This window comes from Magnolia sinica, chromosome 18 (genome assembly GCF_029962835.1).
Source record: "Magnolia sinica isolate HGM2019 chromosome 18, MsV1, whole genome shotgun sequence".
NCBI classification, from domain to species: domain Eukaryota; kingdom Viridiplantae; phylum Streptophyta; class Magnoliopsida; order Magnoliales; family Magnoliaceae; genus Magnolia; species Magnolia sinica.
The window spans coordinates 22,934,962-22,950,420 of NC_080590.1; the positions used below are offsets into that span (position 1 = coordinate 22,934,962).

Here is a 15,459-nt window from a genome sequence, read left to right on the forward strand (position 1 = left end):
AATAATATTTAGCCCATTTTATATGTATAGTCCATTCACTCTATTTTATTGATCAATACCCTCAATTTGACTACTTACTCACCTCAATCAGGCTAGCTACATGTGAGAAAGGTGTTGGGAATACAAGATTGATCAACAATTTGAGTGAAATTTGATTTAAACATATGAAGTTATTTACTCTTCAATCTGGACTAATTTGATTGTCCAAAAACGGTTAAATGTTCAATTAGTGGATGTGCCTAGTAATTTATTAAAAAAAAAAAAAAATTCATAGATAAATATCAATTTCCATTCAAAAATTACATTCTTTTTCAAAATGTATATTTTTTTACTCTTAATTTTTCTTTGAAAACTTTTAACAAAATATCATTTTTAATATAAAATATTTCAAAAAACTAAATTAAATACAAATTCTGAATTTTTATTTTCAAAATATCTTAAATTTTCACAATTTTTAATTTTTTTCCCAAAAATTCCAAAATGCCACTTTTCTTTAAAAGCATCCAGTTGTTTTCAACTTTTCAATTTTTTTTTTTAAATTATATATATTTTTTCAAAATCGTAGTGTTTTTATAAATAACTTTTTCTTTTAATTTCAAATTTTGAACATTTTCAATTATTTTTCAAAATCACAAAAATTTTCAACTCATTTATTTTTTGTTTCAAAATGTTTGTTTTTTGATAAAGTATCGATTTTTTAATATCGTTTTATTTTTAAAATTTTCAATTCTTTTTCACTTCTCCATTTTTTTAAAAGCATTTTATTCGAAATTGTCAATTTTAATTGAACTTCACAATTTTATTTTATTTTTCAAATTTTAAACTCTCATTTTCTTTTTTAAAATATTTTCATTTTTCAACATTGTGAAAATTTTCACATTTTAAAAAATATTTTTAATTTTCTTTTTCAGGATATTATTTTTTCTCAAAATCAAATGCTTTTTTTTTTTTTCAAATTTATCAACTTTATTAAATATTCTTTTTTGTTCCCACAAAATAGATTTTTATTAAATCACAATTTCTTATTTTTCAAAATCTATTTTTTTTCTCAAACATTGTTAAATTTTTTAAACTTCTCAATATTCTTTTTCATGTGATATTTCAAATCATTTAAATATTAGTTTAAAATTAAAAAATTAAAATTAAAATTCCACTCATTTGATATAAAACAAAATAAATTCTTTTTGCATTCAATTAATTGTTAAAAAATAATCTTAGATACAAATATGTACAATTAAACCACCGAAATTATATTAAAAAACAATTATTAGACTACAAAAAAACTTAATTTTCCACCATATTCTTAAAAAAATGAAAAAACAAATAATGATTAGGCAAAAGTCCTTTTACGACGGACCTGATCCGTCGCAAAATCAACTGAAAAGCCCGCCCTTTGGTATATTGGGCGGGAATTTGCAACCCAGTTTTCCGTCGCCAAATCAAAATTTGCGACGGATTTCGTCCGTCGCCTAGTTACGACGGTAAAAAATCCGTCGTAAATACGTCGTAAATCGGATTTTAGCGACGGATTTTGATCCGTCGCTAAATTTTGCGACGTTTGGCCTACCAATATTCGAGAAAGACGAGCTTAGCGACGGACTTTTTCGTTAGCGACGGATTAAATCCGTCGTTAAACCAAGAGATTTTTACGACGGACGAAGTCCGTCGCAAAAATAGGTCGCAAATTGACCATTTTGGCGTAGTGTCTATTGCCATTGTATCTTGTATTAGCGCCAGATCTGCCGATTAATTTCCTTATTCTTGGACCACACTACAGAGAACAAAGGTGATATAGGATGTCATTGTAGGGTAAATATAGACTAAATGAGCTTGATGTGCATCTATCATTGACTCACCAAGATGATCAGGAAATAAAAAGATCAACCTGATCCAAAACTAAGCACCATGGACCCACCTAAGTCTTCTATCCGATGAGTCTTTTTCATTTACAATTAAAATAAGGATTCTCACCTAGTGGGCGTATTGGATTTACATATACGTTATGTTGGGACCCATAGATCTAGAGCACTCTACGTACGAAACATGTAAAACAACAGCACTGCTTCTGCGGAACCCGACTCACCATGGGCCCAACCTTGATGTATGTGTCTTATATCCGTGCCGTTCATTCGTTTCGCCGGATCATTTTAGTAGAGCACTGTCCAAGTAAATTGTCGGAGTAAGAGAACAATACATGACGTAAGTAAAAATATGATGTGGATCCACTTGTTCTTTGATTTTTGGCAATTTTTTGTTGAAAACAAGCATGCCTTATCCACGACTCCTTTTCTCGTCTGGTATTAGAAGTCAAACTTGTTTGCTAGAATCTTTATGGATTTTTTCTCTCTTATGTATAATTGAATTGAAATTGTATCAAACTTGTATTTTGATTTCTTATCTACTAAAAGAAAAACCAACGTACTATGGATGAAATTAATGTTTTTAGCTTTGATGGTAACGGCTGATATATCTCATGATATATCTTGTATCCTACCCGTGCGATACATGACATATAGGTAGTGTGACCATGGTAGCTCATAAGATCAAAAGTCCGGTCGCTATAGGTTTGCTGCCAATGTATAATGTGGTATCACGTGGATATCCATTGTCATGAGGTTTACTGGGCAACATACGCTTTTGCTTGCTGTGTCAATCTTGTAAGTGTGTGAGACATCTTACTAAAATGGTTTGGATGGCACATAAACATCAAGGTGGAGCCCAGGAAGATTTCAATGGTAGGCATTTCTTCCAACACTGTTTCCTGTTGTGTGGTCCATTTTAATTTTGGATCAGGCCGCATGCCCTAAAATGAGCTCTCAAGTATGGGATGGAGTTCTCAAAAACATCATAGTGACATCCCAGTGCAGTAGCTTTAATATATGAGGTGTACAGATTAGTTTAGAACATTAATTTATTTGCCGAATTAAAGTGTGAGTGGGTCCATAGCTCAGTGGTAGAGCATTTGACTGCAGATCAAGAGGTCACCGGTTCGAACCCGGTTGGGCCCTAATTTTATTTATTTTTTATTTATAGTTTTGTTCTTTTTATTATTTTATTTAAGCAGAATCTGTGGATAGGTAATCTCCTCTTTTGATATGGTGGGCCATCATGGATAAAACATGCCAGAAAGTCATCCAGATTGGAAGATGAAGATCTTTCGGAATAAATGGCTAAAAACTATCTATATTGAACGAAAAAGAAAAATCATGAATTTCTGGATCCCACTGAAGTAATTAACATGACCAGTTCATATGCTTCGTGTCAGCACCACATATCCACCATGTTTCTACTCATCTAATCTTGGCCCTTCCTGTCTTCGAAAAAGACTGGATGGCCAGGATCTTCCAATTTGGATGTTGACTGGGCATTATCCATCATCCACCGAGGCCCCATGATTTGGTGGGCTCGGACTACCAAACCGCGGGTCCCCCGAATTTAAGCTAGATTGGATTAGGTGAGACCCAGCCTGACCCAAGACGGTGTGGCCTTACCGTAGGGCCCACCTTTACGTATGTATCCACGCAGTCCATCCGTTTTTCCAGATCATTTAAGGGCATTATTCCAAAAATGAAGCAGATCCAATTATCAGGTGGATCATACCATAAGAAACAGTAGTGATTAACCATTAATGGGCCACAGAAGTTTTGGATCAAGCTGATATTTGGTTTAACCCTTCATCCAGACTGATGTGACCTTATCAACAGATTGGATGGTCAATCACCACTGTTTCTTATGGTATGGTCCACCTGATAATTGGATCTGCTTCATTTTTTGGGATAATACTAAAATGAACTGGAAAAATGGATGGACGGCATGGATACATAATACATACATCAAGGTGGGCTCCACGGTAACCCAACGTTAATGGCTGCAGTCCTGGGTGAGTCCAGGTCTATTCGTGGCCAGGAAGCTTATCTTTACCCTCACAGAGCTTTTATTATTATTATTATTATTTTATTTTTTATTTTTACATACGCACATGCACCCCCCACACACTCAGGCCGCAGTGGGATTTCACCACCCATGGATACTCGAACCCGTGACCCGGTGTTGAAACTCCTGGGAGTCTACCACTGGAGCAAGAGTAAGGATCCGAGCTTGACCCAGCCCTAACCTGGCCCATTAACACCCCAAGTTCTGTACAACATCAAACGTGCACACACATGATATGCATTGCGGTTCAGACCATCCAAATAAATATTGGGTCCCACTGAGGATGGATTGTCCATCAAAAGTCACATGGATCAGATAATCTAATTGGTTTGATTTTGATTTTGGACACCTGACCATTTTGTTTTTAATCATTCTTTTTATAATATTAATTGGACGATTAGTATTCCCTGATTAGTATAATGTTCAGTCTCTGCTTGACCCACAATCTGAACCCATGATTGAGATGGTCTAGATTGGCAGGCTCATATGGCATGCCATCAATCAGGGACAATGGGCCAGCCATGTAGGCTAGGGCCTGGGTCGCCCAAGGCGGCCTGGTGTCTAGTTTAGGAGCGGGTTGCGTGGTGCGCCACACACCTCGTGGTGTGTTGGTGTGTTGACTTGGAAAAGTTCTGTGGGCCCACAATGATGTATGTGTTAGATCCACACCGTCCATCCATTTTGAAAGATCATTACAGTACATGAGACTAAAAATGAATCAGATCTAAACTTCAATGAACCACACTACAGGAAGCAGTGGGGACAATGAAGACCACCGTTGAAACCATCCTAGTGCCTACCATGATGTTTATTCGCCATCCAAACTGTTCATAAGGTCACAAAAATCCGGATGAAGGGAAAACAGGAATATCAGCTTGATCCAAAACTTCTGTGGCCCCCCCAAGAAGTTTTCAACAGTGGCATTCAATCCCCACTGCTTTATGTGGTGTAGTCCACTTGAGGTTTGGACGTGGCTCATTTTTGGGCCCATGCCCTAAATTGATCTCGCAAAATCGATGGACGGTGTGGATATAATACGTACATCATGGTCAGTCCCACAGAACATTGCCACATGTCTGTGGTGTAAAATCCGTGATGCCGCCCTTATGTATGTGTCTGATCCACACCGTCCATCTGAATTATCTGCTCGTTTTAGGTTATGAGCCGAAAAAAGTTCGAAAAATTCCTTAAATTACCGTCCATCAGTATCTATATGACCTTATGAATAGGTTGATGACAGATATCGACGCACACACCATAGTGGGATTTCACCACCTATGGGTTTCGAACCCAAGACCTCGTGTTGAAACTCCTCGGAGTCTACAACTCGGGCAAGGACAGGAACCTAGATGTTATCATTGGTTATTTGGAAAACAAATTTAGGCCCTCTAACTGAGCATTGGTAGAAATTGTGGCCGATTTGCCTCTATAATGTCTATCTTAAGTGCAGTCTTCTATATTTGAATGATAAAAATGAATAATTACCCTCTCATTGTATACATACAAACTACTTATGTTACCTTTTATGACAGAACAGCTTTCCCTTTCATTGTATACATACAAACTACTTATGTTACCTTTTATGACAGAACAGCTTTCCCTTTCATTGTATACATACAAACTACTTACGTTACCTTTTATGACGGAACAAGCAAAGCTGTTAACTAACCTATTGAAAAGACGATTTTCCCGTTGCAGATGAAAATCTCTCTCTCTCTCTCTCTCTCTCTCTCTATGAAAATCTCACTTGCGCACCTTTTGCAAGACAATTTAGTTTCAACTTTGAAGAAGCTATCTAAACGGCCTGTTAATGTCCATTTATTTCTCATCTAATTTTAAATTTGCAAGTGTTAGGTTCGTCTAAAAAACTGCTCATTCCCTATTTTGTGGACATGTGATATTTAGATCATCCACTACAGTTGCCATCAAAGAGATTTGGCCCTCTCTTAAAATTTCTTACAATTGGATTAACAAGTGGGCTACTTCCATTAATCTAAACATAGGTACAATTGGCCCATTGGTAAAAAAAAAAAAAAAAAAAAACATTAAATGAGTTTTCTGGAGGCTCATGAACATATCTTAACTGTTACTGTATTTTTCTTTTTAACTGTCTATTTATAGGTCACTCATCTAAGGGTTATGTTGCTCAATAGGTGGATTTTTGAGAAATCTCCCACTCATATTAGGGCTCAACAAATCACAACTACATTAATTTTGGATGGAGCATCGTCAGTTCACCATGTCAATCGGAACTAAGCTGACAATCTGATTTTATGTTTTGAATCTAGACCATATATCATTCCTTTTTTTAATAGACATTTTCTATTTGCAATCCATTTGACAGCACTAACTGATAGTAACGACATGGCATGATGTGATTTTCATCCTTGTTGTCCATAGGCTGCAAAATGTGTTTGCCACAATTCACTAAATTGTGGCTACTCATGTGCCATACAAATGGTGAATAAATATAAAAGCATGCCTAAATAATCATAAAATGATTTGAGGAACCAAATGATTTATTTTTGTACGATGAATTAATGCTTGTTTTGCTTATTTATGATCAATATAATCTTTCGGAAACATTTAAAGTACATATTAAGTAAACAGAGAAAAATTGAAATATCATATAATCACCATTTAGGAAATTTTAAAAATTATAAATTTACATATATTGAAAATCACAATAAGACATCTGCATATAAGTCTTGAATCACGGTCCTAACGGCAATGAGAATCTTTACCAAGTGCTTGTAATCACTCCAAATCAGGCTGTTGAAGGTGTAATCTCCTTGCACTCTTCGAATAGTTGAGAATGTAATTTTCAACGAATGTTTGGTGACAGTGTTATTGACGATAAGGATTGAAGGTGTCAAATCCATCTTAACACCTGGGGGAGATTGAATCGTAGCTATGTATGTGGAGTTGACGGGTCCCACATTTGTGACTGTCCTTGAGACAGTTACAATCGTTTTAAGACTGGGGATTGAAATTGATGGTAAATTAAGGTCTGATATGGATCCATTGACCCAATTGGAGTAGTCGGCCGCATCTATGTCATAAATTAAACCAGGATCTACAGCTCTATTGGGGCTGACATGGCCCCCACCATAGTTGAACGGGTCAGCGAGCTTCCGTGGAGCACCCTCAGCAGTTATTGGTTGGCCATATTCATCGGTGATGAAAGCTTGAGAAAGTAGAATAGAGTATGTGTGAGTAGAAGTTATGAGAAAGCAAAATAAATGAACAAGATGGATTGATCACTGGATGAGATAGTCAAATTCATCAGTTAAACCATAATATGGATGGATCATGCTGCAAAATCATGCTGTTAATCATGCCCATTGGATCATAGCATTGGAATGAACTATTAGATGTAAAATAGTCAATGTGTCACATCCAATTGATGATTAGGATCATTCACATAGCTTGAGTTTCATATCTTCACCCTATCTAACATATGATGAGCTCCTTAAATACCTGTAGTAACGAGTGCAGATTTTATAGCCGCAGGAGACCAATTAGGATGTAGAGATTTTAAAAGGGCAGTTATTCCTGCAACATGTGGACATGACATCGATGTTCCTGGTAGGAATTTGTAGTGGTCGTTGATGGCTGCTAAGATGTTGACGCCAGGTGCAGCTCCATCAGGCTGTTAGAGATGTTCGCGTAAGCATATCTTCTTTCTCAAGTAGAATGCTGAAATATGAAATGCTTGTGTGCGCTGTAGGCATGCACATGCAGGTAAGGTATATGCGTCTGTGATATTTCGATGGATAGCCAGGCCAAAAAATAAGCAGTGATCAGATAATCTTAGCTCTTGGTTATAACCTTTAAACATAATTGATGGTTGGCATTCCACATTAAATGGAGAGAAGCCCATTGATAAAAATTGTTATAATTATCATGGTGCATCATTGGTAAGTTTGACAAATGATCATTCCAAATCATCCGATTATGAATAATAGATGTTGCAAAAAGAAATTTATAACAACAGATTTTGTGACAAACCATGTGATTACATTACTATATTCGGTAGTTGGAGGTTGGTTTATGATCCATCCTCATCTTCGTAAACACTTGGTTAGCCCATATGGTTATATTGGATGATGGCACAAAGTTCAAAAATTGACAATTATTGAAAAATCCTGACTACTTAATAAGCAACCTTCAAATTCTTAAAAGAAGGTTGGTAGCTTACATTAAATGAGGAAACTCCATTTAACATATGACAATTGAAACATGAGCCTCATGTTTTAACCATTCAACCTAGTTTAAGACTTTTTTTTTTCAAAGATTGTTTGTATATTCTCTCTCATCCTAGTGAAATTTGGATAAAAATACCTTTAGAATTGTTGGGTTGAAACGGCTGGGCCCCCCTAGATGAGAAAGATGCGATCTTTGGTGCTAACACTGGGGATCCCACAACAATAGTTGCAAGGCCCATCTTCACCATTGGAGCGCTATCGTGACAACCATAAACAAGATTAGACATATTTTACTGATTCAAGAGAGGATTATAATATAAATAAACCGAAAGACTACCTTGAATCTTCAATGTAGTTTTGAATTTGAAATCCGATCTCGTAGTCAATGAAAATGCAAGAGATATTTCCACATGGTTGTGGCAAATTATCAGTGGATTGTGCAAAAATGAGGCCGACGCCACCTACACTCATTACAGTAGAAATCCCCATAGAGAATTGTTCGGAAGGTGGCCTCTTACCCGTGAAACAGAGTACTACTTTTCCTGCCACTAAGGTAGCATTTAAAGGACCATCGCAGCTGCAAGAAAAAACATAAAGAAAAAGTAGAAGTTTGAGAGTCAATTCATCAACTATGGATAGGTAGAAAGAAAGTACCTTTGATCATTGGATGAGAGAAATAGTGGTTTGAATCCATCTTGGCACCTTGGCAAACCGATAACTTGTTGACCCTGCATGATCATTCATTTTAATTCTTTAGTGTGTAATGAATCATTTTTTTTCTCCGATATTTGTTTTTCTTTTTAATTCTAATGTAGTTTGTGTTTTATTCGTTGTTAAATAAACTTTAAGAGAATGTATATTAAAAGACATAATTAGCTATGAAGCATGTGTAAAGATGGATCAGCCTCATGGGCTCCATGAACATTATTAATAACATGACTATGTATATGATAAAAGTTCGACCATACATTAGAGAAGTGTGGAGCTCGCCGCGATGTGTGGGTGACATCTGACCTAATTATTAGAAGCGTCCCAAAATTTTAGGCCTGGATCCCAAAATCTAGTTTAATTTATAAATTAGGAGAGCTTCAAACAATTTAAGCATATGATTTGAACACGTCATCATTTCCCTGTGCTGGAGTATAACCAATGTATGTACTGATGTACACGTTAGTTGCAAGTTAATAGATTCGCATATTTCTGTTAGGATTTTTATATGTCTCTACATGTCTCTCTCCTCTTCTACATATTCTTGTTATTTGCAATGAAGCACATATATATATAGCCATGCTCACCTGTGCACTTACGCAAGTGAGCACCTTTGCACACTTGTCATGGGCGTCTAATCTGAACCGTCCATGTGATGTAGAATCCCATGAAACCAAAAGGGACAAACTTTCACCCTGATCTAAAATTCTGGTGGGCCATAGCAAAGAGAAATGCAAATCGACCACATTGCAGAATTGCACAACCATGACCATAGTTTGCAAACCAGGTGGGTTAACTCAGGACTATCTCGAGTCAACCTATAGTCTCAGTCATAGGCTTGTCATTGAGTTGGCAAAATTAAGCAGGACTTTGTTTTTCTGTGGGGTCAACCATCCACTCTCGCATATATATATATATATATATATATATATATATATATATATATATAACTTTCATATAGTTTTAACACCTTATATTTAGGATATTCCTCTTTTAGTGTGTAAAACATATTTTGTTAACGAAATGAATTAAAAAACTGTTAGCCCACAATGTATAATAGATATATGATTGTAGCTAGCCTACTTAATATTGGACATGACTTATTGTGACTTCTCAAGTTTTTTTATTTATCAGTGAAGAGAAACGATATAGCATTTCTTATTGGAGGGTGAACAACCATTGGATTTGGGAGTCTTATTGTTTGAGTAATCACTATTACCTTTAAAGACTCTAATCTATTGACTAGTATTCACTCTCATATGTCATTTTTCTCTTGGTAAATAAAATAAGAAGTGGAGTCTTTATTACCGTCATTGAGACGTTATTTCCCAGCATGATTGAAGCAGAGAAGGATTGGTCTATCGTACTCGCTGCCACTATGATGACCCATGGAGATTCATTTGATATACTTTGTGGCCTTGGTCAATCATTGCCAGCCGAGAAAACAACGGTTATTCCCTTCTCTACCGCATGTAAGTAACCGAATGATATGTCCAAATAATCAAAGCCAAGTGACAATGAAAGAATATCAACACCATCATGTATAGCGTCGTAAACGGCTGCTAGCACTGCATTATCAGAACTAGCTCCGCTTGCCCATGCTACCTTGTATATGGCCAAATGCGCACGAGGTGCGCCTCCTCTTGCCACTCTTGCACCAAGGCCTTCAACACTAACGTTACTTATAATGGAACCTGCTGCGGTAGAAGCAATATGCGTGTCATGACCGTTTATATCACATGGAGATATATAATCTCTTTGCAATAGTTCGCGATCTAATCCGTGTGCATACCATCGTGCTCCAATTATCTTCCGATTACAGTAGGATGCTTAAATTCTTCCCCTTCTTCACAAATTCTCTTCCATCGTGACAGTATAGGACTATAACCAAGATCATTAAAGCTTCTCGATTCAGGCCATATTCCTGAATATATTATATATTGCATTAGTAATAAATCTAAAATGAGTAAAAGAAGCTTATGCTAAAATGAAATTAAAACTTTAAAATTTTATCTATAGTCATGAAACTCTAAGTTCTAAACCTGAGTGCTGTAATTAATGGGTCATGTTTGAGCTAGTCAAGGTCCTTCATTTATTAAATGAGCCATGAGTGCTGTAATTAATGGGTCATGTTTAAGCTAGTTAATGGTCCTTCATTTATTAAATGAGCCAAGAGTTTTATATACTACAGATAAACTTTTAAAGTTTTAATTTCATTTTAGCATAAGCTTCTTTTACTCATTTTAGATTTATTGCTAATGCAATACATAATATATTCAGGAATATGGCCTGAATCGAGAAGCTTTAATGATCTTGGTTATAGTCCTATACTGTCACGATGGAAGAGAATTTGTGAAGAAGGGGAAAAATTTAAGCATCCCACTGTAATCGGAAGATAATTGGAGCACGATGGTATACACGCGGATTAGATCGCGAACTGTTGCAAAGAGATTATTTATCTCCACGTGATATAAACGGTCATGGCACGCATACTGCTTCTACCGCAACAGGTTCCATTGTAAGTAACGTTAGTGTTGAAGGCCTTGGTGCAAGAGTGGCAAGAGGAGGCGCACCTCATGCGCATTTGGCCATATACAAGGTAGCATGGGCAAGCGGAGCTAGTTCTGATAGTGCAGTGCTAGCAGCCGTTTACGACAATATACATGATGGTGTTGATATTCTTTCATTGTCACTTGGCTTTGATTATTTGAACATATCATTCGGTTACTTACATGCGGTAGAGAAAGGAATCACCGTTGTTTTCTCAGCTGGCAATGATGGACCAAGGCCACAAAGTATATCAAATGAATCTCCATAGGTCATCACAGTGGCAGCGAGTACGATAGACTGATCCTTCCCTGCTTCAATCATGCTGGGAAATAACGTCTCGATGACGGTAATAAAGACTCCACTTCTTATTTTATTTACCAAGAGAAAAATGACATTTGAGAGTGAATACTAGTCAATAGATTAGAATCTTTAAAGGTAATAGTGATTACTCAAACAATAAGACTTTCAAATCCAATGGTTGTTCACCCTCTAATAAGAAATGTTATATCGTTTCTCTTCACTGATAAATAAATAAAACTTGAGAAGTCATAATAAGTCATGTCCAATATTAAGTAGGCTAGCTACAATCATATATCTATTATACATTGTGGGCTAACAGTTTTTTAATTCATTTCGTTAACAAAATATGTTTTACACACTAAAAGAAGAATATCCTAAATATAAGGTATTAAAACCATATGAAAGTTATATATATATATATATATATATATATATATATATATATATAAAGTTGAAGAATGACCCATTACTCTGTGGCTTGACCCAACTCACTTAAAATTTATCAAGCCTAAACCCGACTCGATCCATTTAATTGTAATTGGGTTGATCTCGACTGACCTGACATGACTTTCAAGAGTTGAACATGAGAAGACGGGCATGCACAACTTGGGACAATCATTGGATCATCATCATCATCTGAGCCTTATCTCAAATAATTCAGGTGAGGTACATGAATCCTTAATTTACAAGATGTTTCACTCTATCAAGGGCAATCAATGGATACATATATCAATATTTTTTTTTTGTACCTTTCCTTCTTCATTTTTGTTTCACTTTTGGATTGGATCATCTCACCCAACTCAAGCCCAACTCATCCAGTCCACATTTCTAGCCTGAGTCTGACCCACTACCTATTTACTTTGAACTAAACCCGCCACCTCAAAAGTGCTTTTCACTAGTTGACCCATGAGCTGATCTGATCGATTACCTAGGTGTATGTGATATTGGCTGTTCATTAAGTGGATCCCTCCTTTCATGTCTTTTATCCCAAAAGAACAAGCTAGCCCACTCATGATGTGGGTTGGACATGTACACTGAATGTTAATTAACCATTGTTCAGTCCCCAAGTATAGGGTTGTAATGTAGTAATAAACTCGGTGAGACCGAGGTCGAATCCCAAGGGACTGAAACTTGTACGTTATCTGAAACTAAGTAGAAATAGAACTAGCTTAAGATGAAATCTAAATCCAGAATAAAGTGATGAATAATGGTGAGAGATTAATCTAAAACTTAAGAGAAATCAGAGATAGGAAACTAGGGATTCAGAGGATCCACTTGTAGAGATCAGAGAGATCTTATGCCTGCATCATGAAAATTAAACTGAACTTACTTGATCTAGTTTTCACGAGATGAAAGGTATATGAATTAGAATGGATTCCATCACCAAACCCTGCCCAGGAGACAAAGTAAATAACAGAATTAAACTAATTAAAAACCAATCAACATGATATGAGGGTTAGGAAGGGAACCGACATCCAACCATGCCCAGGAGACGATGGCGAACAATAGGGCTTCCTGTCGTCAAAATCAAAATAAGGAAAAGGAACACGCTCAAAGCCATTGCAGACCCATTGTAATTTCAGTCACAACAGACCATTAAAGACTAAAAACATTACCTTAATAATCAAACTAAAATCAAATTCGGTTCATAACTTTAAATTAAATTAAAAGCATAAAATACAGGACCCATCTCGCTACAAGCTTCACCTCTTAGCCCTAGCTAAGAGGTTTAGCCCAGCATAATTTTGATTAACTAAATCTCAAAAGAAAAGAAATGGAAAAAAAACAAAAACAAAAAACAAACTCTGTCCTGTGCTTCACGTCCAAGCTTGTTTCCAAGCTTCCGAATCTCCCTAACTCTCTCTTTTCTTCTCCTTTTTATAAGTGTTGCAATCCGTCGCTGGAGTCGGTGGAGAGTCTGTGCGTAAAGCAGTCGGTGGAATGCACAGCAACCGACTTTGAAGCGCACCACAAATATTCCTTGTGTAATTCTATTTACGCAGCCCAAAAACCATGCCAAAACAGCACCATTTTCCTTGATATCCTTCCAAAAACACAACGTTCGGGGGGGAGTTTTTTTGGATGAGATACACATTGGACGGTTTGGATTATTAATCCGACCGTGATCGGGATCACGGAACCGGCCCACAGCGGCCGTCTTTCACGGACGCAGGCTCTGTACGCGAGCCGACACTGAACTCTCGGTGGGGCCCACTTAAGATGACTTTTAGGAAATCCACTCAGTCCACCAGATTCCTCTCAGAATTTCGGTTGAGAATGGTCCGTTTGGACTTGCATTCACGTGGCCCATGGGATATTTTACGCCAACATCCAACCTGCGTTTGAACAGCCGAGAACCTATACTCGCTCCCTTTTGAAATTCCGTCACCTAGTTCTTGGTGAAGATAAACCACGTGAGTCACACGGACGGTCTGGATCAGTGATCAGACTAATGGGCAGGGCCCACTGTAAAAACCTAGTGGATGGCACGTCCGTCACTGGACGTTTCGCATGGCTCTATTTAGAAAGTTTGCAAAAAATATGTGGAGCCCACTTCTGATGGTATTTTCGAAGATCTACTCCGCTCATCATTTTCTTAATAAAGTATAAGCCTATGGGTCAAAGTATGAAGTAGATCCAAACTCTAGGTGGGCCACACAATCAACCTGTGATGAGTCGATACCGAACGTTGAAGCAAACCTCTAGCTTACGTGCATGCATGCATATGGATTTCGTTATATTTACAGAATTGTCACTCTGCCTTCTAGAAACGTCCGTCGTTACTGCACCATCCAAAAGAAGTGAAATTTGACAAATATCCACCGTTTTTCGTGCTCTTTCCATCAGTTCAGTTTGGGTCCAGATCTCCCAAGGATGTCCAAGATGCTTTCTTAATGGTTATTGTCCTTTGATCTCTCTGTTGGGCCACTTCCACGAGGATCTAATGACTGAAATTTGACGTGTACGGTTAATTTATGGTCCTCAGGCCATGTATGAAGTTTCAAGCCGAGTGGATGGTGGAAACCCTATGATCTTGCATTCTGACTAACTTTCAGGCCACTTAAGCTTTAGTTTCTCAATTTTCTCGGATCTCTGGCGTGTATATCCATCGATCTCGGTCCCCTGGAGTCCTTCCCTGCTTGGTGATCTTTGAGCGTTAAATCCATGCTTTTAATACTCTTTTTCAATCAAAGTTCCTTATTACATCCTGCAACAAAAACACGATTAAATTATAATATTAGGCATTATCGTGTACGTAAAATCAGGCAGTAATCGGGATCTGATATGCAATATTCGACCCTCAACACAACCCCCAACCAGCATTTTGCTAGTCCCGAGCAAAGTACGCGAAAAATAAGTCGAGAATTACAGGAAAATCTCTATGAACTCAAGTGATTTTTGAAAAGCAATCTAGATACGAAAATTCTAAGATGCATGACTGTTGGGCATTACTTCCTCCTAGAATCAAGCGTACAATAAATTTCATAATAAAGTTTAAAGTATTTATGCATTAATTAGAACAATTCTAAACAATGAGTACCATGAGTGTATAATGAAATCTCGGCTTATCATCATTAAGAAATCCAATAGATAATTTCTATGATAACATTGATAATCAAAAGAGCATTCAGGATACTCAAAACCTAAACCAGAACTTGCCTTACAATTCTTCTTTTTCATTCTTCTCGCTTTTGATTTTTCCATCGAGGGAGAGGAGAATCGAATGCGCACCTATAGGGAGCAAACCTATGGTAAAGAT

The 15,459-nt window shown here is 36.9% G+C and overlaps 1 non-coding gene and 2 pseudogenes across 1 annotated transcript; 2 read left to right on the forward strand and 1 right to left on the reverse strand.

Moving 5' to 3' along the window:
- The first annotated feature begins 2,936 nt into the window (after nt 1-2,936).
- On the forward strand, nt 2,937-3,008 carry TRNAC-GCA (transfer RNA cysteine (anticodon GCA)). The gene has a single exon. It is a non-coding gene; the product is annotated as a tRNA-Cys (tRNA).
- Nucleotides 3,009-6,434: 3,426 nt separating this feature from the next.
- The window catches only part of LOC131232888 (subtilisin-like protease SBT3.9), a 112,321-nt pseudogene continuing 103,296 nt past the window's right edge, over nt 6,435-15,459 (reverse strand).
- Nucleotides 11,054-12,063, forward strand: LOC131232898 (subtilisin-like protease SBT3.9; annotated as a pseudogene).